We start from the raw sequence: 26,158 nt of genomic DNA on the forward strand, positions 1-26,158 counted from the left end.
AATAATGCTCAATTGGTACTTAGGGACCTAAAGTGTACTACAAAATCTCTCCCACATCATTATAACTGCCGATACAAAGCAGGATGGATCCAAGCTTTGGTTCAATTTATGGCAAACCCTGACCCCACCATCCCAGGGTTCCCGGGTTCCCAGGGTTAATTTTTAGCCAGTGTCTTTAATGACAATAGGGAAGCACAGTAGTCCACAGTGAAACATCTAATAGTTGATTAATTTCGTATGTGTGAAACAGGAGAGAAATGACAGTCCCTGTGATTTATTTGCTTATTATGGTAGGTCGGCTACAGACGCTTACGTCGGTCTGCACCTGCGTGCTGACATTACGCGGTTGTCCAGTTGAGGTTCAAAATGCAAAGATGGGAAAGTGTAAATTTAACGATGTGGCAATGAGGCAATGTGTAAATTCTGCAAAAAGACCTTTTCGTTAGGGACCATGGGGCTCAAAGCCGTCGAGTCGCACATGAAAGGAGGAAAGCATCAGCAGTAAGTTACGTTGCAACAGCTAGTCATAGTGGGTCCAGGTTAATCCCTGCATTGTTTGCAGCTAGACCTAACAATGTTACTAGTTCAGACTAGAGCTGAAGATATTTGCCCAAACCCAACGAATGGGCTCGGACTTAATTTTTATCATTTTAGACGGGGTCGGGCCGGGTGGGCTTGGGTTGGCGCAGTAAATGAACATGTCATGCATTTCGATTAGCACAAGGAAGTAATCAAATCATTTGTAAAAACATTAAAATCCATCCCTGCAAAGGGGAAACAAATGATGATGGAGAAGTTAAAAGAAGCAAATTTTGACTGCGTTCAGGCCAGCTGCTAGTTCAATAAGAACAGTCATTCTAGCCGCAAAGGTATTCCTGCGGTCACTCATACACTGTGTATTACGGTAGAGCATTAAACAGCAATGTACTGATGCAATGTATGAGCTGACAGGGAAGATGAAATATAGAGGTAAAGTTGGTTTTATATTCGCACATTCGCTCATTTGGAAGTCACTAAATTGTTTACCATGTTACTTTAAATATTCGATTTGGAATTAGCATGCAAGTATGACTTCTTAACAACATTAACACTATCTAATTCACTGTGAACAATGATGTACTTTGACAGTCATTTGCTGCTAATATGATTTCCCTATTTAGTGTTTGCAAAGAATACTTTTCTGAAATTATATTATTAAGCAGAATGTCTGAATATTCGAATATAAAAACAACTTTACCTCTATAGATGAAACTAATGTTTTTGACTGGTGGAAGATGAACAAACAATCCTACCCATACCCAAAAGATGCTAAATTAGCCAGGTCAATTCTGCTCAGTGAGCGCAGGACTGTGCTAAAGCCATTTACAGTGGATTCAATGATGTTCCCCCGCAAAAACACATAGCCTACTCTTGATGAGTAAAGAATTTTCAAATTATAACTAAAAATTTAAATTAAACCACAAAATCATAATGTAAGCAGAGTATATAGGCTAATGTTGGCATTAATCTTTTATTATTCAGCTTCACCGTCACCTTAATGCAGATTGTGAAGAGAAGGGAAACAAATCCCACAGAGCCTTTATCTTAATTTCATTATTGCCAAATACCCATCATCATTTATCATTTATTTTAATTTAATTAGCTAAGAAAGACTTATTTTTATTTGTGTGTTGGCCAATTTCAAGGCTAAGTGTATGTACCCAGGCCTATTTAGAGTGCTGAGATGTTAAGATGTTACAGAGGACTTATTTTATTTTTTTGTTTCAACTTCCAAGTGGCCTATAGCCTATGTTCTGAATAAATAACGTTAACACATAAACGACTCATTCATGAAAAAAGGCAAAAGAGCTGTGTGCATGTGCACATTTGAATAATGTCGGTCTAAAAACAGGTTCAGGCTTTTTAAAAGCTGTCAATCAATATGTACTTGTCGGGCTCAGGCCCTGTCGGGCCTAACTTTTATGGCCGATTACAGCTCTAGTTCAGACGCCACCTCACAGTCAGCTATAACAGTTTCATTTCACCGCCAGACACCCAAAAGACAGGTACTGTGGGTTATCCATACTGTGATGAGGCACAATTCATTTAAATCTAGCGAGAACATTAAATTGAGTAGACTATTCCAAAGAAATTATGAAATTTTTGGGTCTTAAATTATATTTGTTGAGGTCTTAAAAAGGTATTAAAAAAGCATTAAATGTTACTTTTAAAATGGTGCAAGAACCCTGCATTCAAATGTCAAAGAAGACATGCTGTAGAGACACATCAGACTCGGCCTTCTTTTGGATAGTTAGTAAATTGTATCCTCAGTTTGATGCTTTTCAGTGTCTGCTGCTGTTGCTCATCTGCTTCATGGATTGACAAGGTGATGCTTTAATTCTAATCTCTTTGAATATATATATATATATATATATATATATATATATATATATATATATATATATATATATATATATATTTATATGAAGAGTTCCGATGCAAAACCCGCTAAATCCATCAGACCTCTTTTCTTGTAAATGAGCATTTTCTATCAGCCTCCTATAATTAGGCTCAGAAGTTTCATTTTATATGTAATAATAAGGTTATTAGCTTGTAAATAGAACAACTTTTTTTCATAAATGTCACTTTAGACAATTCTTTGGTTTTTAACAAATTAAATTTTCTTTTGCGTCAAAGCCTGCTAAATCCACCTCTGCTTTTGTTGCAAAAACCTCTAAAACTACCTATTGGGACAAGACAGTGTATTTAGTGGAAAAATTACTAAAGATGCAATTAGAAATTTTGCCAAACATAAAACACATACACAAAATACCTAAAATTAAAAAATACATCTGTCAAGCAAGTGGTGGTTCATTCTGCTGTGGTAAACCAGAGAAAAAGAAGAAGGAAAATGAACAAATGAAATCTGTCAAGTAAATGCATTAATAAATAACATTAAAACTGACATGAATTAAATCTTAGCTATCTGTTGTCATTTCTGATATTTGGGATTTAGGTTTAATGAATTTAAGTGATGTAAACATCAATATCTGTGCCCTGTCTATTAATATAAACAGCTTATCAGACATATAGGTAATATGAAGTAGGTTAATATAAATGTATAGTTTTATATATTATAGTTATCTCTTAATATAGCTTACATTAGCAGATAAATCACAAGGTGGGCCTACTGGGCAAAAAGGGGATTTCTCTCTGACAATTTTAGAAGCGTTCATTCATTCATTCTCACCATACTCAAGGTCTTGGTCTCTTTTTTGTCTCTTGTTTATCCTCATAGCATGTTGGATAAAAGAAAGGTATCTTAACTCTGTTTTTTGGGAAACGTGTTGCCGTTTAATGTATAGTAAATTGGACTTATTCAAAGTAGAGTCGCTGCGCAAAAGCACATGATGAATGGATGTTACACTTCCGACTGTACATTGTGTTTTCTTATAATGCACAGAGTTTTGAGGTAAGGTACGTTTTCATTTGCCATCCACTCACAGTCAGACAGGCTCATCCAGTTCATCAAAACTCTTTAAAAATTTAAATCAGAGGTAGAATAAAACTTTTTTCTCATAAAAGCCGGCTCATCAGCGTGCTGCTACATTGAAAACATGATTCAATTCACATCTTCTGATTGGTTCTCGAGATATAACGACTTTTGCTGTCAAAGGCAAGTAACGTTTAGCAGCTTTTGCATACAAACTGTTATTTCTGAATGCGCTGATGCTGCGATTTATAATTTGAAGCAAATTTATTTGTTGATGTTGTACAACGTGCCAAAAACACTCACGCGATGTCATTATCACATTTTTTTTGCGGAAGTGGTGTTATATGGTATATATACATGTATATGTACACATTTGTAATTCCAAAGGTTAAAAAAAATGACATATGCAAATGATATACTGTATAAAATCCCAGTAGTTCAGCTGATTCTGAAGTACTTACAGAAGCCTGTCTTCACCAACAAGCATACTACATTCAAAAGTACTTAAATCACCTTTCAATCTTTTGAGGCTGATTTGATATATGCATTAGCAATAATTGAACAAGTGTACTTAATAATAAAGTGGCCACTGTATACTGTATAGTAGTGCTGTATAGTAATACTGTAACGTAGATTAACTCATTTAGTGTCATTATGACTTAATTATTAAAACATATAATTCTTAAAGGCATAGTTCACCCAAAATTGAAAATTCTGACCATTTATGTGTCATTCACTTTTTTTCTGTTGAATACAAAGGAAGATATTCTGAATGTTGAAAAAACTGACATTGACTTCTATAGTATTGAAATCCTACTATTCCTACTTCCTACTATGTATGTCAATGGCTGATTTTTCCAGCATTTTTCAGAATTAGGTTCAACAGAAGAAAGACATTCATAAGCTTAGAACGGTGTGTGTGAGTAAACGTTCTTGCACACTGAAGTCCAACATTTTCATTTGCACATATTTTTGTACGGTGGCTCTAAATTGTCAGAACACCTCTCAAAACACTTTCTATGGATGCGAAAAACAAAACAAATCAAATCAAATTCAATGTTTATTGCCTTTGAATATGACTTTACTGCTCGACCGTTTGAGAAGTACGTTCTATGCAGTATGAATGGGAGTAGTATGAATGGAACTCGGATATGCTACTTCCGCCTTTTTGTCACAATCACGTGACCTACCCGAGTCAGATGCTTTGCTTCACTCCCCTTGATGAATTCTCTCGCAGTGCATTATGGGATAACAGCATGCATCAGATGCACACTTCAAAATCTTGCTGGAAGTAGGAGGTCATCTGGGTACTTATCGCATACTGTTTTTCAAATTCTCTAAATTAGGAAATACTACTCTGCTCGCATACTGTTTTTAGCGTACTATATAGCATGGATGTACACGATTTTGGATACAGCCAAATGTATATATATTTTTTCATGCGAAAATTTCATACAGTGTGCAATGAACTTTAATCATAAGGAAATATTCATTTTCACATTTTTGAGTGAACTATCACATTAAGATTATAAATAGACATGAGCAGTTTACAAATGCACATGCTATTTAAATCATTTTACAGTACATTATCATCATCTCAAATGCAATTAAAACAAAAAAGGCAATAGCAAAGCAGTCTGTCATGAAAGGAAAACAGTTTATTCATGTCTGAAATTACACATAACTACCACAAGGAAGACTTTTCAGTCCAGGGTGTAGTCTGGTTAGAAAGAAACACGAAACATCTTTAATACATTAGAACCACTGCCACAAATAAATTTTGTATGACTTTTTTTATCAGTTTCAGAATCACATACGATACAAAAAAGAGAAAGTAAGTCGGTAACCCTGTCACACAGGGTTTGAAATGTACAATTCTGAATACTGAAACCTCTATGCATTACAGGTTTTCTTTCTTTTTTTTAAATCATGGGTTTTTATTTATTATTTTTTTATTCCTTTTTTGCATGAATTAGTAACAAGATGAGCAACATTCAAAATGTTTGTTTTTTTCAGTATTTACAACAGTTTAACTGTTTGGTGTTAATTTTATGATCATATTTCCCCCCTTCCCTTGAAATCCAGCACAGAATTTCCCCTCCACCAGCCACTGTACTCTCCATCCTCTCCGTGCTATTCGTATTATTAATATTATGATTCTTTTTTTCTTTTTTTTCTTTTAAAAGTTGCAACAAAGCAACTTAGTTTTCTTAGAAGGTTAAAATATACATTAGATTACATAAAGAGTGAGAGAGAGAGAGAGAGAGAGAGAGACAGAGAGAGCAAATTTCTTACAAGATGGATTTAAACTGAACTAAGAAATGTAAAAAAAATGTATTTAAAAGAAAAGAAAGAACGAAAGAAAAAGACGAAAAAATGTGGTGGTGATTTTGTTGAGAGGTAGTCAGTGAGAGCACTAGAAGCTAAAGAAACGTTTTAAATCTATTGGTTTTCTATGAGTTTCAATGAGGTAATAAAGCGGAGTATTTACTTGTGTGGTGTATAAATACTCTCAAGCTATGTCATATACAAGAACCTTTTTTTGAATGGAAAACTGCCAGAAAAGCGTCCAACAAAATGTCCCATATTTCCTTTACAACTTCCTTCATTAATTGTAGTGGACTGAATATTAATTACATTTCATTTTTGTTAAAAAAAGACATTAATTGCCAGGTATTTAAAAATCACCCCCCAAAATTGGAGTGGATTGCCATTCATAGGTGGTCTTATTTTAGTGTGACATTAATAAAAGCTCAAGAAAAAAAAAGCAATGAATTCCCCAAGCTGCCTTCCGTAGCATTTAGCCCTGTTAAATGCATCTTATGAATTTATTCATAGTTTTCAATTGTATTACTGCTCTAAAGCTTTGCCGACAGTCGGTTAAAACAATTATGACCAACAAACTAAAAAAACAAACAAAAAACAAACAAATGTAACATACACTTCGAGCTTGTACATTTCAAATAATATAGATATAAAAAAAAAAAAAACAGCTGAATATGTTGGAGGAGAGCTTGTGTTAGTAAAAACCGCAGTGGACTGATGTTTACGGCTGAGAATTGTCCAGCTTCCGAAACACTGTGGAAAAGTGGATGATTCCATGAGGATGAGAGTTTATTCTGTGTCTCTGATTGGTCAGTCTGTGGGGTTTGCAATCGTGTGATTGGCTCTCCACAGTTTGGGAAGGGGCGTGTCAGTTCGAGGTATCAGAGTGCACACTACCGGGGCCTTCTGTAGGGGAGATCACAGAGGATGGAGTCGTAGCGTCCTGCCATCCTCCATTACCCTGAAAACACACAAATACAAATATACAAGTCATTTCATGGTCAAAAGAAATATAAGCATTTGTATATACATATACATTTACAGCAGTTCTGTCTGGTTATCCTGCAATAACAGCATTCATAGAGCCTCCTCACCCTTCTGTATTACTCCACCCGCATAGAGTGACAGCAGATCAAAATACTCACAACAGTTTCACAAATATTGCAGCTGTTGGACAACATAATGTACTTTGGGGTTTTTTCAGGCAAGAATGTAATTGTTTAGATTGCAACTATGTAGTTTATTTATAAGGACAATGCCTATTTTAAATATTTGTCATTTTAGATACAGCGCGCCAGCATCCATTAGCCTGTCATACTGAGCAGACCAAAGATGGTTGATGTTCCGCCACAAGATGGTGACAGTGACTGCATAATAAGCCCTTAGAAGCAAAAAACTCAGGGTAATTCAAACTACAGCTGATCAAATCATTATTAAACTGGTAAGTGACTTTCTAAGTCAATCTCTCTCTTTTGTATGTTGTAGTGCTGCATTTTTATACCATAGTAATTTGGTAGTGTTTCTGGTAGTTTGCTGTCCTTTGGCTTCTTCTGGGATATTTATTGTGATATCCCGATTGCAACAGAAATACTGGGAAATGTCTTTAGACTGTTGGCATTTCATGCAGTTTAGCTTTATAATCTTAAAACGTGAGTAAAATCACCTGCTTTGTCATCACTTTAGACATTACGCTAGAGAATCATTCAAATACTAGCCCTAAAAATACGTTTGTGAAGTAGCAACGGTTTCTGCTGTCCTGACGTCAGCTGCAGATGTGAAGGAATGGCGAAAAACAGTAGTTACTCTTACAAAAGAATTTTCAGCCTCGTGTTTGATTTTCTTTTTGACATCGAACTGTTGTATAAATGTAATATCACACTCGTAGCCGTGCAATATAGGTATAATCGTCACTGATGGAACACTAAGGCACTTGGCCGGTGCACACCTCCCACCAGTGCCGATATACAGCCATATCGCACAGCAACTCATGTGATATTACTCCCATATAAACATACATAGTTTGAGTAAAATAACATATCTGTTTTAAACACATGAATATCTGTTTTGACCAGTTGTTTACAAACATTAAAGTAAGAAATAACATAGGACAACAAGTAAATATTCTACAACTTGCAATCCAAAAGCCTATAAATAAATATATAATATATAAACGTAATAGAATAAAAAGAATATAATTTAATATAATATTCAGTATTAGTGAACTGTAGCTAAAGTTTCACAGTAAAACATTTAATTGGTACATTAGTGATACCAGATTTAGATTAGATCTAGTGTATGCTTTAAGCGATTGGACCAATAACATTTTGCTTTATCCCTAGTGAATGTAGTAAGTCCATAAACGCGAGCCCTAATGTGTCGTCATCTATGTGGATGTTAAAGTGTCCTACAATTAGTATTTTATCAGTTTTAACTAGTAAGTCAGAGATAAAATCAGAAAACTCTTTTAGAAAATTTACATAGGGTCCTGGGGGTCTATATATGGTGATTAGAGCGAGAGATAACATAGGTTTTTGCATGGTGTTTGGAAGGATAACATTAAGCGCTAATACTTCTCGCCCTTCACGCAGATCATCATTTCTGGACCGCTTCCTACCTACCGCCGAGGAAATGAAAGGTTCAGTAGACTTTTTGCATAAAAATGAAATAATAAATTGTAGTGTGGTTGTATAACCATATGTATTTATATGTAATATAACTTACTTGATTTGATTTTTTTTGTCAATTAAATGCATTCCTTTTGTAAACATTTTGTAAAATAAAACTACCATTTCAAATGCATAAAAACCGTATTTTTTACATACATATGTAAGAAATAACATAGGACAACAAATAAATATTCTACTAATAAATATGCAATTCAAAAACCTATAAATAAAATATGTAATATATGTAATAGAATATAATTTAATATAATATTCTGTATTAGTCTATTGTAGCTAAAGTTTGACAGTAAAAACATTTAGTTTCAGTAATGGTAACCCTATAGTTTTCAGTGTCATACTAGCCTACAGAAATCATTCTACGATGATAATTAAAAGCTCAAGTGTTATCAACTTTTATTGGTGCTACAAAATGTTAATACAAATAGAAAAATTACATAAGAAATTGTAGTGTGGTTGTGTAACTTATTTGTGTGTGTAATTATATATAATATTATTTAATTGATTTATTTATTTATTTTTTGTCAATTAAATTTATTCCTTTAGTAAAAAAATTGTAAAATAAAACTACCATTCAGATGCATGAAAACCCTATAGTTTTCAGTGTCATACTAGCCTATACAGAAATCATTCTTTGAAATCATTCAATTGTTATCAACTTTTATTGGTGCTACGAAATGTTAATACAATTTTTAAAAATAAATAAGAAATTGCAGTGTGGTTGTGTAATGTATTTATGTGTGTAATTATATTTAATATTATTTAATTGATTTTATTTATTTATTGTTTGTAGTTTTATTTTACTAAATTTTTACATTTAATTGACCATTTCAAATGCATGAAACCCCTATAGTTTTCAGTGTCATACTAGCCTATACAGAAATCATTCTATGAAATCATTCAAGTGCTATCAACTCATTCAAGTGAAATCATTTAAGTGTTATCAACTTTTATTGGTGCTACGAAATGTTAATACAAATAGTAAAATTAAATAGTAAATTGTAGTGTGGTTGTGTAACTTATATATGTGTGTAGTTATGGAATATAATTAAATTAATTTGATTAATTTTTATCAATTAAATGCATTTCTTTAGTAAAAAGTTTAGTCAAATAAAACTACCATTTCAAATGCATGTAAACCTGTTTTGACCAGTTGTTTTTTATATATACACATATGTAAGAAATACCAAAAGACAACTAATAAATCTTCTACAACTTGTAATGTTAAATCCTATAAATAATCTCCCCCAGTATTCATAAATTCACAGAAGCGTGGGCATCATGAAGTGTGCCTGTTTATTTGTCTGCTCGCAGTAAAGTGTGTGTCCTAATCCTGCTGTGTACGTGTTTAGCATGCATACATCTGCATACTAATGCATTAAGAAATTAATAAGAGCGAGTGTCTCCTCTGATCTACTGTCTGACATGCCGACGGCCATCTTGCCACGTTAAACCCACATCGGCTTTATTCTCTCTCTCCCGGCCCCTGTTCCGCTCGCTCTCTGAAAACAAATTCACATAAACGTTGTGGCCAATGGGAGCGATTGCTGGAATCAATGTCTAATCAGATTTCAGCGGTGGGCCGACAGCTTGTCGCTCCATATTTTGATGTCAGTCAAGGGGAGGAGGCCGGTTGGGGAGGGGGAGCCTGGAGGATGTTGAGTGGAAGTGACGGTGCAGGCCGTTCCCGTTCCTCCACCCTGATCGCCTGAACACAAACCACTCGCACTGCATGGAGACCAAGCTTTGCTAGAGATTTTCCCTCGAAAACATGGCTTAGATCTGAGGCTGAAGGCGATAGTCATTCTTTGTATCACGTAATGGCTAGAGGAGGCCAACTGACACTGTAGACTAAACCAAACATCTGAAGCATGTTCTGACATGAAGAAATAAATGTTAGATTCTTATTTTATTTTTATTCATTGCTTCTTAATCATTTTTTTCATTTTTATTATTAATTCTTTCATTCGTTCAACAAGTGACAACAACAAAAATTGACTCAATTGAAGGTAATGCAAAAAACAATGCTAAAAATAATAATATTGTAATGTAGTTACAAACATAATACTATTAATAATAATAATAATAATAATAATAATAATAATAATAATAATAATAATAATAATATTATTAACAATAATAATAATAATAATAATAATAATAATAATAATATCATAACAATAACAACAACAATAATAATAATATTAATAATTATAATTAACTTGGTGAATCTTTGGCTTAATATAATAAACACATTATAATATCACTATAATATCACTATAATCATTATAATAACAGTAAATTGTTTGCTCATTTCAAATAAATAAATAAATAAATAAATAAATAAATAAATAATAATAATAATAATAAAAACAATAATAATAATAATGAACTTGGTGAATCTTTGGCTTAATATAATAAACACATTGTAAAAATTATAAATATGGTATGGTAAAATTGTAAATATTAACGAAATATGGTAAACTGTTGTCTCATTACAAGGATACAAATAAATAAAAGAAATAAATAATAGATCAGGGAGTTGTTGGCTTACTATAACAACTAAATAGACGATTTTACATAATAATATTAATAATAATAAACTTGGTGAATCTTTGGCTTAATATGATAAACACATTATAATTTAATAAACATGGTAAATTGCTCATTTCAAGGATATAAATATAAACAAATAAATATATTAGTTAATTCATTAATTATTTATAGAATCAAGAGTTTCTGGGCTTAATATAACAAATAAATACACAATTCTGCATAATAATAATAATAATAATAATAATAATAATAATAATAATAATAATAATAATAATAATAATAATAATAATAATAATGAACTTGGTGAATCTTTGACTTAATATAATAAACACATTATAAAAATAATACATATGGTAAATTGTTGTCTCATAAATAAATAAGTAAATAAAAAAATAACTAAATAAATAAAAGAATCAGGGAGTTGTTGGCTTAATATAACAAATGAATACACAATTCTATGTGATGATGATGATAATAATAATAATAATAATAATAATAATAATAATAATAATAATAATAATAATAATAATAATAATAATAATAATAATAATATTAATAATAATAATAATAATAATAATAATAATAATAATAATAATAATAAAGGACATGGTTAATTATTAGCTGGATTATTATTAATTATCATGTATCATTATAAATCATATTTTAAATGTTTATTGATATTTTGTCTTAACTTAAATAAAAAAATGAGAGTTTGATTGAATCCTGTCACAAAACTAGAGAAGAACAATGGCCATATGATCATTTGCTAATGAGGTGTTTGGTTATCAAAACAATCTTCCTGTGTTTCTATTAAAAAAAAACACACACACACACACACACACACAGGCCTAGTTGTGTGTGTGTTAGGGGATTTGTTCAATGGCGGAATTAGGAATTTGCTGATTTGGAGTTCCTGGAACAGGTCGATAAATAGATTGTCCTGCTCTCCTCCAGCCACAGAGTCTGAACCCATGCTGAAACGCGAGTATTATGAGAAAGTCTGCTGTACCCCCATGACATAGATCACTTGCACGCACACACATACACAAACACACACACACACAAACACACACACACAAACACACACACACACACACACACACACACAAACAAACACACGCACACTATTAGTGATAGAGTGAGTTCTGACTTGAGCAGTGGACCAGAGTGAGAGAGTGTGAAAATGTGGTGTTTGAGTCTGCAACAGACTGACACTTTCTTCATCTGCACAGCTACAGGCCACAGAGACCTCGAAACACACACACACACACGGCATTAGCCACAGATACATTGCCACGTCTGGGTCTCGGCACTGTGAAAAATCGGGCATACGTTTTGACTTATGACATTTATCGTTGTGTGCTTTGCTAGAGTTAATTCATGCAAATGGAGCTCTAACAGTCATCAGAAAGTACACATATGACAGCTATGCTCTATTAATTACCTCACAGCAAATTATTCCTCCATCTGATTGCATCTGTTTCTCAATAGAAAGTGATTTGTTTTGCGTTCGGAAAGCTCGTTTGTCTTTTTCGATAATGTACGACGACCATTTGGTCCGATAAATAAGCTGTTTTGGATAAGGAATATGTAATAATCTTTGCAGATTTTACTGCCTCGTTTGATAAAATAACAAATCCGGAAAAGGCTCAAAATATTCAAATCTTCCAGTTTTATCAGCTCGGCAGTGAGTCTTGTCGGGGTATGCTTGAACTAGTACATTTTCATTTTAAACAGTGGATTTAGATGAAAACATTGATTCATTCATTCATTTTCCTTCGGTTTAGTGTCTATTTCAGAGGTCGCCACAGTTATGTTGACGTTTCTGATACGCTTCTGAAAAGATCACGTTAGAAGCTAAATATATCTACAAATTTGTAGCACAAAACTGTTGGCTAAATACAATTATTAAATAAAATATTATCATTTGGCAGCGAGGAAGATCACTGCAATTTGCATAAACTGTACAACTGACAATTTACTAACTTTTTCTATGTATTCATTTTTTATGATATCATTGATATCAACTTAGCAATATTATGTACTGTATATTGCTGTATATTGTGTGTACATGAAAGGCTCAGGCACGATAGACAAAGTGGATTTACTCCATCATTTTTTAGACATACTGACAAAAGTGAGAAAATAGTGGCCGCTATCATACACCCGGCGCATATTTTACTCTAATATTAATATCATACTCTGCTTTTTTCTAAGACTAGCGCAACCCTAATTTTCACGTTTTGCACCATGTTTTTAAATAGCAAATCCATTTGCGCCACTTTGTGACTCATGGGCATTCTGGTCAATAAAGGAGGTGTGTTAAGGCGCATTGTTGCCGTGTTGCTATTTTGAGAAACTCACTCAAGAGTGCATTTGTTATGTGCCTATGCAGGTTCAAACGCTTAATAGACATAGGATGTACAGCAATACACAAATGTCTTTACATATGAAAAAAAAATTAAAGATTAATATGCTAACAAAATTTATTATTTACTACATAGATTTAAAAACCACTACCACCATGCCTTCTTCATGTCAGTGTTTTTTTTTAGTTTATTCATGACAATTTGCATTTGTATAATGTTATTATTATTATTATTATTATTATTATTATTAGCAGTAAAATTTATCATGTGCATATTTATATTTGTTGTAATAAAAACAAGTTTAGATTTGTCTTCGGTTTTGGAGACGTGTGCGTCACCATATGGGACACAAGAATAGGACGTGTGTTTAAATATAACTAACACTTTGTTATTATTGTTAATTTATTCATTTGCTGGAAATTAGAACTAAATTTAGAAATAGTTTTGAAACAACTCTTTGTGCTTGAGAAACTAAATTAAATATGTAGGCTTACACTGGCTCCCAGTTATATTCAGAATAGATTTTAAAGTATTATTACTTGTCTATAAATCACTAAATGGCCTAGGACCTCAATACATTACAGATATGCTCACTGAATACAAACCTAATAGATCACTCAGATCTTTAGGATCAAATAAACTAGAAATTCCAAGGGTTTAGTTAAAGCAGGGTGAATCCGCCTTTAGCTGTTGTGCCCTCCGCTGCTGGAATCAGCTTCCAGAAATGATCAGATGTGCTCCAACATTAGGCACATTCAAATCAAGACTGAAAACACATCTGTTTAGCTGTGCCTTTACTGAATGAGCACTGTGCCACATCCGACAGATCACACTATTATGTCTTTCTTTTCTTTTTCATTCTTTTAAAACCTGTTGTAACACATTTGAATCTGTTTTTGTCTGTTTTAATAATTTTTATTATTTATTTTTATTAATTATTAATTTTTTTTTTTCTTATACTTGTCTTTTTTATTCTTGTTTATGTAAAGCCCTTTCAATTGCCACTGTGTATGAAATGTGCCATTTAAATAAACTTGCCTTGCCTAATGGATGTCTTCAGTGGAGTGTGTACAACACAGACTCCACGAAAGTAAAGGAGTAAAGAGTACAAGTAAAGAGAAAGTAAAGAGGCCGAATGGAGAAGGCGTTTAGTTTTTCCATTCAGTTTTTCCACTTACAAAGTTCGCCATGTAAATAGCAAATGTGCAATGGTGCGGCACAACTGACTCCTAAAGGCAATGGCAGATGAGACTCTGATTGGTTTAATGCATGTTGTGCTCAAAACATACCTATAACTTATTAAGAGAATAAGCTCAACCCTGTTAGACCATGTGTCAGGGCGCAAACTGTTTTTTTTTTTACGTCTTTCTAATAGCAAAAGTGGATAAGGACATGCTCTTAATGCTTTTTTAGCACCATGAGCTTTAGACTTTGTGCCTAGATCATTAAAATAGAGTCCAAATGAGTTTACTTTTTATTTGTGCATGCTCACAACAAAACATTGTGGTGTTTTAAAGTTTAGAAAACATAAAGGATGTGCTTTCTGCCATCTTGGTTTCTTTTGAGCATGTCACAAAAATGGGTAACACTTGACAATAAGTTTTTTTAGTTAATGTATTTACTACCATGAACAAACAATGAACAATACATTTATTACTGTATCTATTAATCTTTATTAATGTTAATAAAGTTGTTCATTGTTTGTTTAAGTTCGCTCAGTGCATTAATGTTAACAAGCATGCATTTGAATCTCAATAATGCATAAGTAAATGTTAAACTTTGATTAATAAATGCTGTACAAGCTTATTACTAGTTTATGTTAATAGTTACAATAGCTAACGTTAACTAACAAAACCTTATTGTAAAGTGAAACCTAAAAATGTAACAAAATTTAGTGCAATGGTCATGTGACATGACGAGATTTTAATATTTAGTTTTTTTTTTTTAAATATATGAACATTTATATGCATTTATGAATGTATTATATCATCTTTGCATCAAATTACAATAAAGGAATAACCACTTATTCAAGGTGTTTCTAATGTAGCATCTTTAGGGCTGAGAGTAAATTTGATGTTATGCTCTCCTCTGGCTGCCGTCATCAGTCTCACACAATTTATTTTCCTTTTTCTGAAAGTCTTTATAACACCATAGAGGAGTTTTTCTTTTATTATTTCAGCAAATAGGATTGTAAAAACATCATTTGTTGTACTATTCGATTCACTACACTCTCAGTTTACCAAACCATGATGTATTCCGCTACTGAGAAACCAAGAAATGTGAAAAGGGTCTATGATTGAGATAAGCCAATCAGAGAGTGAACACTGTTAGTCTGTGTTCTGTATTGTCTATACTGAAAGGCAAACCTGGAATTTACAAAATAAAAGTCTGCAGAGTTTGCAAAAATCTTGAGTTTTGACTAAAATAAAATGCACCCATGTACACATATCTTCAATCAGTTGTAGCATTGTTTAAAGCTATCGCATCTAAGTTTATACTTTTATGAACAGCATCCCGACAAGCAAGGTAATAGATACATCTAAACCCGTGTTTAGTTCAAGGAAGATTTACGTCTGCATTTCTCACACACTTGTTCTCTCCCTCTCATCAAATAAATGAGTCTTTACTCAGATGGTTTCAAGATTATGCAGTGTATAGTGGGGGAAAAAAAAAAACATCATATCAAACCTCATCAGGGAAGATAAAATTCATGCCTGCAGACGGCTGCAGGCAATCATACTTTCATATTTCATCATGTAGATAAGGATATTGCAAATTCTTTGAAGCATTGCAAAACAGGCAAACAGAGGCAAGGCGTGCTGGTAAAAGCCTTTTCATCTTACCACGTTATAGGTTACTGTAATAGGAACTGTTTACACAGGCAACAAACTGACTTAATATGTTTCCGAATCTCATTTTCCTCACACCACTCCCTAATACTTGAGCCGCAGGAGCTTTTACTGAGCAAAGCATTTATTTCTGCTTTAAAAAAAACTGCCACATTTTCCGCTTTATGCATATTATGGGATAGACACTCCTGTCATCCTCTGAATCATCACTCTGTTTGTCGTGGAGTTTGGATTTATGGTGGCTTCTTGCTGTCTGGCTCAGATACTTATGATTTATATAATAATAACTAAATGTACAGCACATTATGAAGTTTTACTAAAAAAATAAATAAATAAGAGAATTTGAAGTAAATTCCAGCCCACTGTAGACATGATGTGTCCCAATCTGTGGCACATTATTAAATGAACTGTACTAAACTACTAACTAAAGTAAAATCAAAATACTTTTATTCAATGAAGATGCATTAATAACACTTTCTAATTAGATTCAATTTATTTGTTGTATTTTGTAGACATATTTGTGGCAATATACACACACTGGCCACTTTATTAGGTACACAAACTGCTTGTTAATGCTAATTTCTAAACAGCCAGTCACATGGCAGCAGCTCAATGCATTTAGACATGTTCAAGACGATCTGCTGCAGTTCAAACCGAGCATCAGAATGGGGAATAAAGGTGATTTAAACTGGTTCGAATGGTTTGAATGGCCAAACTGGTTCGAGCTGACAGAAAGGCAACAGTAACTCAAATAACCACTTGTTACAACTAATGTATGCAGAAGAGCATCTCTGAATGCACAAAATGTTGAAAACATCAAAATTGGACAATAGAAGATTAAAAAAACGTCGCCTGGTTTGATGAATCTCAATTTCTGCTGCGACATTCAGATGGTAGGGTCAGAATTTGGCGTCAACAACATGAAAGCATGGATCCATCCTGCCTTGTATCAATGGTTCAGGCTGGTGATGTTGATTTAATGGTGTGGGGGATATTTTCTTGGCACACTTTGGGCCCAATACTACCAGTTGAACATCGCGGCCATGTCACAGCCTACCTAAGTATTGCTGCTGACCATGACCATCCCTTTATGACCACAATGTGCTCATCTTCTGATGGCTATTTCAAGCAGAATAACACGCCATGTCATAAAGCGCATATCATCTCAGACTGGATCATTGTCTTGAACGTGACAATGTTGAATGTACTCAAATGGCCTCCACATTCACAAGAGCTCAAGCCAATAAAGCACCTTTGGGATGTGGTGAAACGGGAGATTAGCATTATGGATGTGTAGCCGACAAATCTGCAGCAACTGTGTGATGCTATCATATCAATATGGACCAATTATAATATGGAATATTTCCAGTACCTTGTTGAATCTGTGCCACGAAGGATTAAAGCAGTTCTGAAGGCAAAAGGAGGTCCAACCTGGTACTAGTAAGGTGTACCTAATAAAGTGTCCGGTGAAGGTATATGTTGTTATTTTGAGCTTTCGATTAAATTATCCGCAAACTATCATCATTTCACAATTAATCAATCAATCAATTAATAAATAAATAATTGAAATAATACTAATAATAATAATAATAATAATAATAATAACAACAACAACAACAACAACAACAACAACAACAACAGCAATAATAATAATAATAATAATAATAATAATAATAATAATAATAATAATAATAATAATAATAAAATAATCTTAACTACTGGATCATAATATTAATATTAGAAAGATTTCTGAATGGTTATTTGACATTGAAGACTTGATTAATGGCTGCTAAATTCACCTCTTCTATTACAGGAATATTTTTAAAACTATCTTTAAATGTAGGTGGTACATTTTTCAAAACACCAAAAAAAGCTAATAGTGTAATAGCCTCTTCATGGCTGACTGAGACTATACTTACATTCAAGCCATGTGGACTATACATGGGATTCCCCCCCAGGACATCATTGTATCCTGCCGTCTGACTGATAACATGGCGCAGGGTATCCACCTGCAGAGGACACAACAGAAAGTCAAGCTTGTCAACATTCTGCATTTCAGCAACACGTGCAAACATCAACACAGTGATGTATGGCTACAACAGACAAAGGCACTGATGTTTAAAGAAATAAAGAAGAACAACAACCAAAAAAAGGTGGATCTGCAGTTTACTAAATGAATCATACTAAATGGAATATCCAGCCGGATGAGGTTAGGAATACATAAGTGGTTTAATGCAACATTTAGGACAGCATATGTGTTTCCCCTCTCTAAAGCTTTCTGGTGTTCAAAACAGAGTTCAAAACACAAAAACATATAAAGAAAGAATGAAATAATTATGATTTGGAATTTTCAACAAAGCACAAAAATATTCACACATGACAGCAGTTGGAGGAGAATCTTGATTGAGACAACTAGTGTTGGATAAGTTACTTAAAATAAAGTCGTTATTGCTAGTTACAATATTAATACTGTATTTAAATGCGTTTTTTAATTAAAAGTAACTTAGTTACTCAAGTGTAATTTGATTACTTAACTCACGACTACAATCCACATAAATCCCATTGCGTAGTCAATAGAAATTAAACTCTTAATTGTTTAAATTTGAGTCAAAGAGGACATTTTAGATTTGTTTTGAAAACAATTTCATCTTAAACATGTATCTAAAAATGAACCGTTTCAAAGTAATGACACCTTCTTCGCACCTTTAACTTTTTTAATCACCAGTCAATGTGGCTAGTAGATTTCCAACATTACTAGCCACTCGCCATTTTCACTAGCCACGTTTTTGTTTTTGGGAAAATATATATTTTTTAATGCATAAATTTGCGTTTGACATGCTAAAATTACTTGATTTAGATGTTGTGTTATGAGCAAATGGGTTGTGTTGCAATTAGTGTTTATTTCACTTGACTTTTCAGGGCTCAAAATAAAGGATTGACCAAATTTATCTCTGACCACACCAAAAATAAATAATAATTTCTTAGCCACAAATTTTACATGTGTCAAAACAAGCAAAATATAGCTGTATACATGCACTTTTTATTCAACAAACTTTTCTTTAAAATAAGAATTATTGTCAAGTATCTAAAATATGCTAGCTAAAGGTCTCAGATCACCAGTTAACTTCACATAAACGGGAGGTAATCAATGTTATTGGAAAAAAAAAGAGAAATAAACTTTATTAACAAAAATAACAGTAAGCAAAAGAAAGTAAGTAAAAAACATACTGCGAGTGATAATGAAAGGATGATCACGCACACACGGTTAATGTTAGGCCTATTAATAATCTGTTCAAAGAATAATTAAAACGAAAGCAGTGACTGCTGCTGCTGATCATCCTCTCATATTCACCTGCTTTCTTTTGCTCGCGAGAACACAGTTATTTTTATCAGTCATGCTGCTTCTTGACTCTAAGATCACATTAGCATGAATATTGGGTCATCTTTATTGTCAAACCCTGCTTTTAAGAAAACTACAATTTGAAAATGATTTCCAACCAGTCAAAGTGGCTAGTGGGAGTGCCTGTCTAACCTACCACAGCTGAAATCTACCCGCATTTGACGGGTGTTAATGTCAAGCCGTGTTCATACATATATTAATATTAATTTTCTAAAGCAATTAATTGTTTTTTTTTTATGCATGTACAAATAAAACCATCCTTCTTTAGTTAAAAATTTAATTATTCTGCAAAACAATCTGAATATATACATACACAATTACTGTGGATCTCTTAATTTCTAACTAACTTCTCAATACATTTTTGCAAATGACAAGCAGACATGCAAATGCCTTGATAAATGTTCTTTAGTTGAAAAATAAAACTATGCTAAAAATACATATATATATATATATATATATATATTAGAACAATCAAAAAATACAATTACTGTGCTTTTTTGAATTGATTTTACAGACCTGCTGAATGTATGTACAGTATCTATACAAGTATGATTAACTAATTAAATCACCTACAAAATTCATAGTAATTTCTCAGGTCAAAAGTAGTTTAATTACAGTAACTAGTTACTTTGTAACTAATTACATCTAGCACTGGTGACAATCCATTACCGAAGTATAAGCAGATAATAGGAATCTAGGAAATGTTTAGATTATCTTTTTCTCTCTCCTTCAAATGGTGTCTTCAGCACAAGGATGAAATGAGCGGATGCCAATTTGGAAGACTGGAAACATCACAATGAGAAAAGGATATAGAGGTTTGGAGGAAAGAACAGTACCATACAACCAATACCAACCCAAGAGCTCAAGTCAGAGCCAAAATGCATTCACAACATCAACTACAAAATGGGGTCTGCTCCAGGATCAATATCCTAGCATACTGCTGTAAATAATGAGTGTCTACTTAGATGGGCCTCTTATAGGCTGCGATATGGTAATTTGGTTGGGGGTTCCAGACTGGAAATGTGAAGGATCCATCCATATCCATATCCTACTTATTAATCTTACATGACTATAATGAGACTAATTGTTGAAGGGGTGATCAAATCTTTTTCATTGTCTATATGTTAAAGGGGAGGGGGGTTGAGGTTTAAATGTGGATGGTAGGCTAGCTGACAGGTCTGCTCTGGTTCACAGCCCCAGTTCCTGTGCGTAGCGCCTACCTGTGACTGCACATTGGCTCCGACTTGTGCCCCTTGGTAAGAATCCCCATTCAGATTCTGCATGCTCATGAACAAGTCCCCCGAGTTTGGGAGGTTAAAAGAACCTGACGAACCTAGAAAGGAAAGATGTAAGGAGCTGAATAACGAGAGGATGAGAAAGAGAAAGAGAGGCTATCACAGACTCACACATACACGCAGTGTACAGAGGACATACACACACCACACGCCACACTAGGAAGTGATGCTCGGAAAGCAAGCAACAAAAGGACAGCAAAAGAAAACAAGGAAGAAATGAAAGGACAAGGATGGGGATGACGGCCTGGTTGCATTAAAACTCTAAAAGGGCACGTCGGGGTCACCAAAAAAAGCAAAATCAAATGGGGGAAATCACAACAAGGCACGGAGATGGTGTATGGAGTTGGAAGTCTAGGTTTTCCACAGGGGTTCACACCTAATACTACTCTAGTGGACGAGTTCATAAAGGGGATTATATGCCAATGACAAGAAGGACAATAAGAAGCTTATGGAAAAGGCCAGTACCAGTGAACATGTTGGTTAATAGAGTGTTTTTGTTCTCTGCAGAATCCAGCTGAAATTCTTCATCTTTCATCTGGAATCCTGGGTGCAAGAAAAAGGGGACCCCTTAAAAATTGCTTACCCACAACTCCTCAGGGTTTAAGCCATGTCCATATTACAGTCAAATCTTCTGCGTATTATGTTTAAAGAGCATAAATTTAAGCTACACACTGCATCATTCCACTAATCAAATATTCATCATTATTCCAAACTATACATTTCTTTAAGAGCGTAACATGCTCCGAGCAAGAGATTTCCATCAATTCACAGCGGGGGTAACACTGTCACATATTTATGGATAGGAAGGGAGGACGGTGGGTGAGGATTATCTCTTCTACCCCCACCAGCACCACCACCCTCCCACCCCTCGATTCTACAAACATATTCAGCATGTGCACACAGTTTCTGCTTGACTTTGCTCGTCTCGTTCAGCATGTATAGTCTCATAGGCAGGAGAGTGAGGCTCATCCCCCAGGCTGGGACCTCTCACTGTCACAGCAACCAACCAGCGTGCCAAAGGGAGCAGAGGTTCAGAAGGGACCAAACTGGGATTTTGGATGGCTGGTTGGTTTTCGGGGGGCTCGTCCGGGAGTGGTGCAAGCTTACCGGAGTTGGGTGTGGTGGGTGAGTTGGTCTGACTATTCTGGACGGCGGCAGCTGCTGCATGTGCTGCAGTCACGGCTGTCTTAGCGGCATACAGGTTGGCCTCCTCTTGGAACTTGCCGATGTTTTTTTTGTAGCGGATCCTCTTGTTGCCGAACCAGTTGGATACCTGGGGGAGAGATGGAAAGAAAAAGAAAGGGGGAAAAAAAGAGGAGGGGGCGTCAGACGTCAATGCAGACGAGGCACTGTGCACTGAGCAGAGTGATTGTTTCAAGATGTCATGTTTGGGTCCATCAAGTCCACAGTCCCCAGCCTCCACAGTAATATCCGCTGGGCATGCAGACTAATTAAGCGATTATCAGACAGGGCTTGTGCGTTATTGCGGATGGAGGCGTGACATGCTCTCTGTTTGTCTCTAGACAAAACCAACACACAAGGGGCTGCTTGTCTTGTGGCAAAATTAGGATCAGTGTTGTGCTTAAGGGATCAGGTAGCTAATGCCAAACGTGAAGGTGGCATATTTCCTTGCAGGGCTAGCTGAGATCCTGCTAAACAAAGTGTTTGTCCTTGTCCGCAGCCCTGTTCAATATGTTAATGCATTCTCGCTAAGTTTTAACATAACACTTTATTTTGTTTTTACTTCCACTACCTTTTTTAAAGGTAACTTGGATGCATTTGGTTGTAAGGCAAGACTTTCATGTACAGTTAATGTCAGAATTATTAGCCCCCCCTTTGAATTTTTTTTTATTTTTTTAAAATTTCCCAAATTATGTTTAACAGAGCAAGGAAACTTTCACAGTATGTCTGATAATATTTTTTCTTCTAGAGAAAGTCTTATTTGTTTTATTTCGGCTAGAATAAAAGCAGTTTTTAATTTTTTCAAAAGCCATTTTAAGATCAAAATTAGATTTAAAAAAAAGATTTTAAGATCAAAATTATTAGCCCTCTTTAAGCTATAATTTTACTCCGATCGTTATACAATAATTTGCTTAATTACCCTAACCTGCCAAGTTAACCTAGTTAATCCTTTAAACATCACTTTAAGCTGTATAGAAGTGTCTTGAAAAATATCTAGTCATATGTTATTTACTTTCATCATGGTAAAGATAAAATAAATCAGTTATTAGAAATGAGTTATTAAAACTATTATGTTTAGAAATGTGTTGAAAAAACCTGCTTTCCGAAATTGGGAAAAAATAAACAGGGGGGCTAATAATTCTGACTCTGTGTCTTAATAACACTAATGTTCTTTTCTTTTGCATGAAACCACTTTTGTGTGCCCGCCTTAAGAAAAATAACGGACATAATAATAACCACAACTCACGCAGTACACCTAAAAGCAGGCGCACCGCCTCAACCCAATACATTAATAATTACAATAACGCTAATTTTACTAAAAACAGCAGCCAGAAAACAATAAGATCTGGGTCACATGGGGGGTGGTAGATGTGCAAATGCTAGCACTGCATAATTGTGGAATAATAAAGAGATTAAGGGTTGTTTCTTAATAGCCCTATAAATTACGGTGGCCTGTCGCCGTGGCAATCTCTCCTGCTGTATTCCGGCTCTGGCTGGACTGGAGGACCAGAGAGCCTCAGCCCCTTAATGATGCTTTATTTAATTTCCACCTCTCTGCTTCCATTTTAATATCTCCAGCAGCCCGAGCCACACTACGCTACAGCCGCTGAATTTACATGACATCAGATCATTCTACCCCCACCATGCCTCTGCGCTTCTAAATCTTTAATATCTAGGCAATTAAAATTAATGACCATTCGGCTGAAGCCACCACCGTTGGCAGGCTTTTGCCTTAACATCAATTGTTTGATGGGTTTACCTAGAGGTTAAACTAACAAGCAAGGTTTAATTGGAAGCAATGAAAGCACTAGCCGTCATCCTTTTTACTTAACCTGCTTATGAAGCAGTTTAAGGCCATGGAAAAGGCACACAGTCTCTAAGCTATGCTACCTCAAAAGATAACATAACTTATACTTTTCTTTTCTTAACCCTAAAATTTCATATTATAATAAAATAAAGATGTTTACAAGATGCAGCTTATTCAAATTATTGTTTCCATCATTTGCTGTATGTCTTTTTTTTCTTTTACAATAAATTCAGTGGTTATGCAAATTGAAAAAGGATGTCTGAGATGTCTGAGAACACAAAACATACAGTATTGACTTTTTAAAATCAATTTAAATTCTTATGATAAATGCGAGAATATTGTATTATTATGTTATTTTAATAGATATGTTTTCTTGGGGCTTACACAATTTAACCTGTGCTATTAATAAACCATTAACTATGAATTTTGCCTCAATAAACTTTTAATTTGCTGCTTATTAACAGTTATTGTTAGGTTTAGGTATTGGGTATGTTTAGGAATGTAGAATAAGATCATTCAGAGTTTGTACTTTATAAGAACTAACACACAGCCAATATCGCAATAATAATAATAATAAGATAATAAGACACTACCCAGCAGACACACTATGTCATAAGACATTAATATTAGGTTAGATTTAGGTCACCAGCATCTAAGGACAATGTTGTTTTGACGTCCAATAACAAAATGAAATGACGTTGATATTTTGTTGATTTTAGGTTGTGTTGGAAAGTGACCAAAATCTAATGTCGAGCCAACATCTTAAACCAACGTCATATTGACATCATATACTGACATTTATATTAAGTGTTGTTGAGATATTTAAATTAGTCATGTGATCGTAGTACTCAAAAGAGAATCTAGACACACCTGATCATTGTTGACCTGATGAAGGCATTTCCTTGCCGAAACGCATAGGATTTTTTAAGGTTTAGCCATGTGAATAAAGTTTTTTTTAATTTTTCCACATTATTCGAGTGCCTTGGACTGATTTTTGCTGTTGATTTGATGGATCCCTTACCCAAAGAGCACCGACCAAATGTTTGAGCTACCCCTGAGCGCTTTGTTTGGTTTTGGATTAACTGACATTTATTCATCAGGTTTGGCAACCAAAATATAACGTCTGATAGACAACATCCACAGAGTGTCAAGCTGTTACATCATTAGATGTTGATATTTTGTTGTTTTTAGGTTGCGTTGGAAAGTAACCAAAATGCAATGTCTGTCTGACGTTGAACGTTGAGTTCTGATGTCAACCCGATTTTCATTTCCAAACAAAATGCAATGTCCCACGATGTTGGCGTACAACGTCAATCTGACGTCATGTTGACGTCCTGTGCCTGCTGAGTAGTTATTAGCAAGAAGTGGTACTTAAACTGAAGTGTAACCAAATTATTTAATAGAGAAAGTTTAGTTTCAACTGACTTTCAATTGTTTTATTCTATAAGACAAATTTCTGTAAGACTACAGCACATATCTACAGTATATCTAAATTTTAGGTGGTTATACAACACAGACTTTAAGTTTACATACTTTTTTACATTCATATTTATGCCAGAAGACACTCGACTGAAGATGCAGTGGACTTCTGCGCTTGGAACCCAATACCTGGTTTGTTTGCTTTAAACCAATGGAGGGGAAAGCCTGTGTGGGTGTAGTAAATAATTCACCACTACTCCCTCCCCAAGCTTGGGTCAATAAGCTGCTAGTGTCACTGAAATGGGATGGATGATCTTACCCAGGTCTCAATACCTCCCGATTTATACTGCTTCTCTTGCTGAGAGTGGAGCTTAAATGGAGACTCAGACTTCTGGCTTCATCTCTCTCTCTCTCACACACACACATACACACACACACTAGGCGGTTGCAGTGGACAGGGCTGCTGATATTATCAATAATGAAGTGGTCTGCATTAATAGTTAACACATTAACCTGAGGCAGAGCTCTGCTACATGTATAATGAGCTGAAATATTGATAAGTGTCGCTCGTTTGAACCGCAGGAAGATCGAAGCAGAAGAACCCCCATTTAATTGGGTGATGGGCACCACACTTTGTGCCCACTCATTTGCAGGGTGCACGATATCCCCTCTAGATTCAATGCCTAAAATCATAACGGTTATGAAAACAATTTAAAAAAAAAACCTTGTGCGACCCTGTATGCCAAAGCGATCATTTAGAAGGCAGAGCATCACACATGCACAGAGATCGTGCCCAGATAATG

The 26,158-nt window shown here is 34.5% G+C and overlaps 1 pseudogene; it reads right to left on the reverse strand.

Moving 5' to 3' along the window:
- Nucleotides 1-5,110: 5,110 nt before the first annotated feature.
- The window catches only part of LOC130234028 (pre-B-cell leukemia transcription factor 3-like), a 39,967-nt pseudogene continuing 18,919 nt past the window's right edge, over nt 5,111-26,158 (reverse strand).

Source organism: Danio aesculapii, chromosome 8 (assembly GCF_903798145.1).
Source record: "Danio aesculapii chromosome 8, fDanAes4.1, whole genome shotgun sequence".
Lineage (NCBI taxonomy): Eukaryota > Metazoa > Chordata > Actinopteri > Cypriniformes > Danionidae > Danio > Danio aesculapii.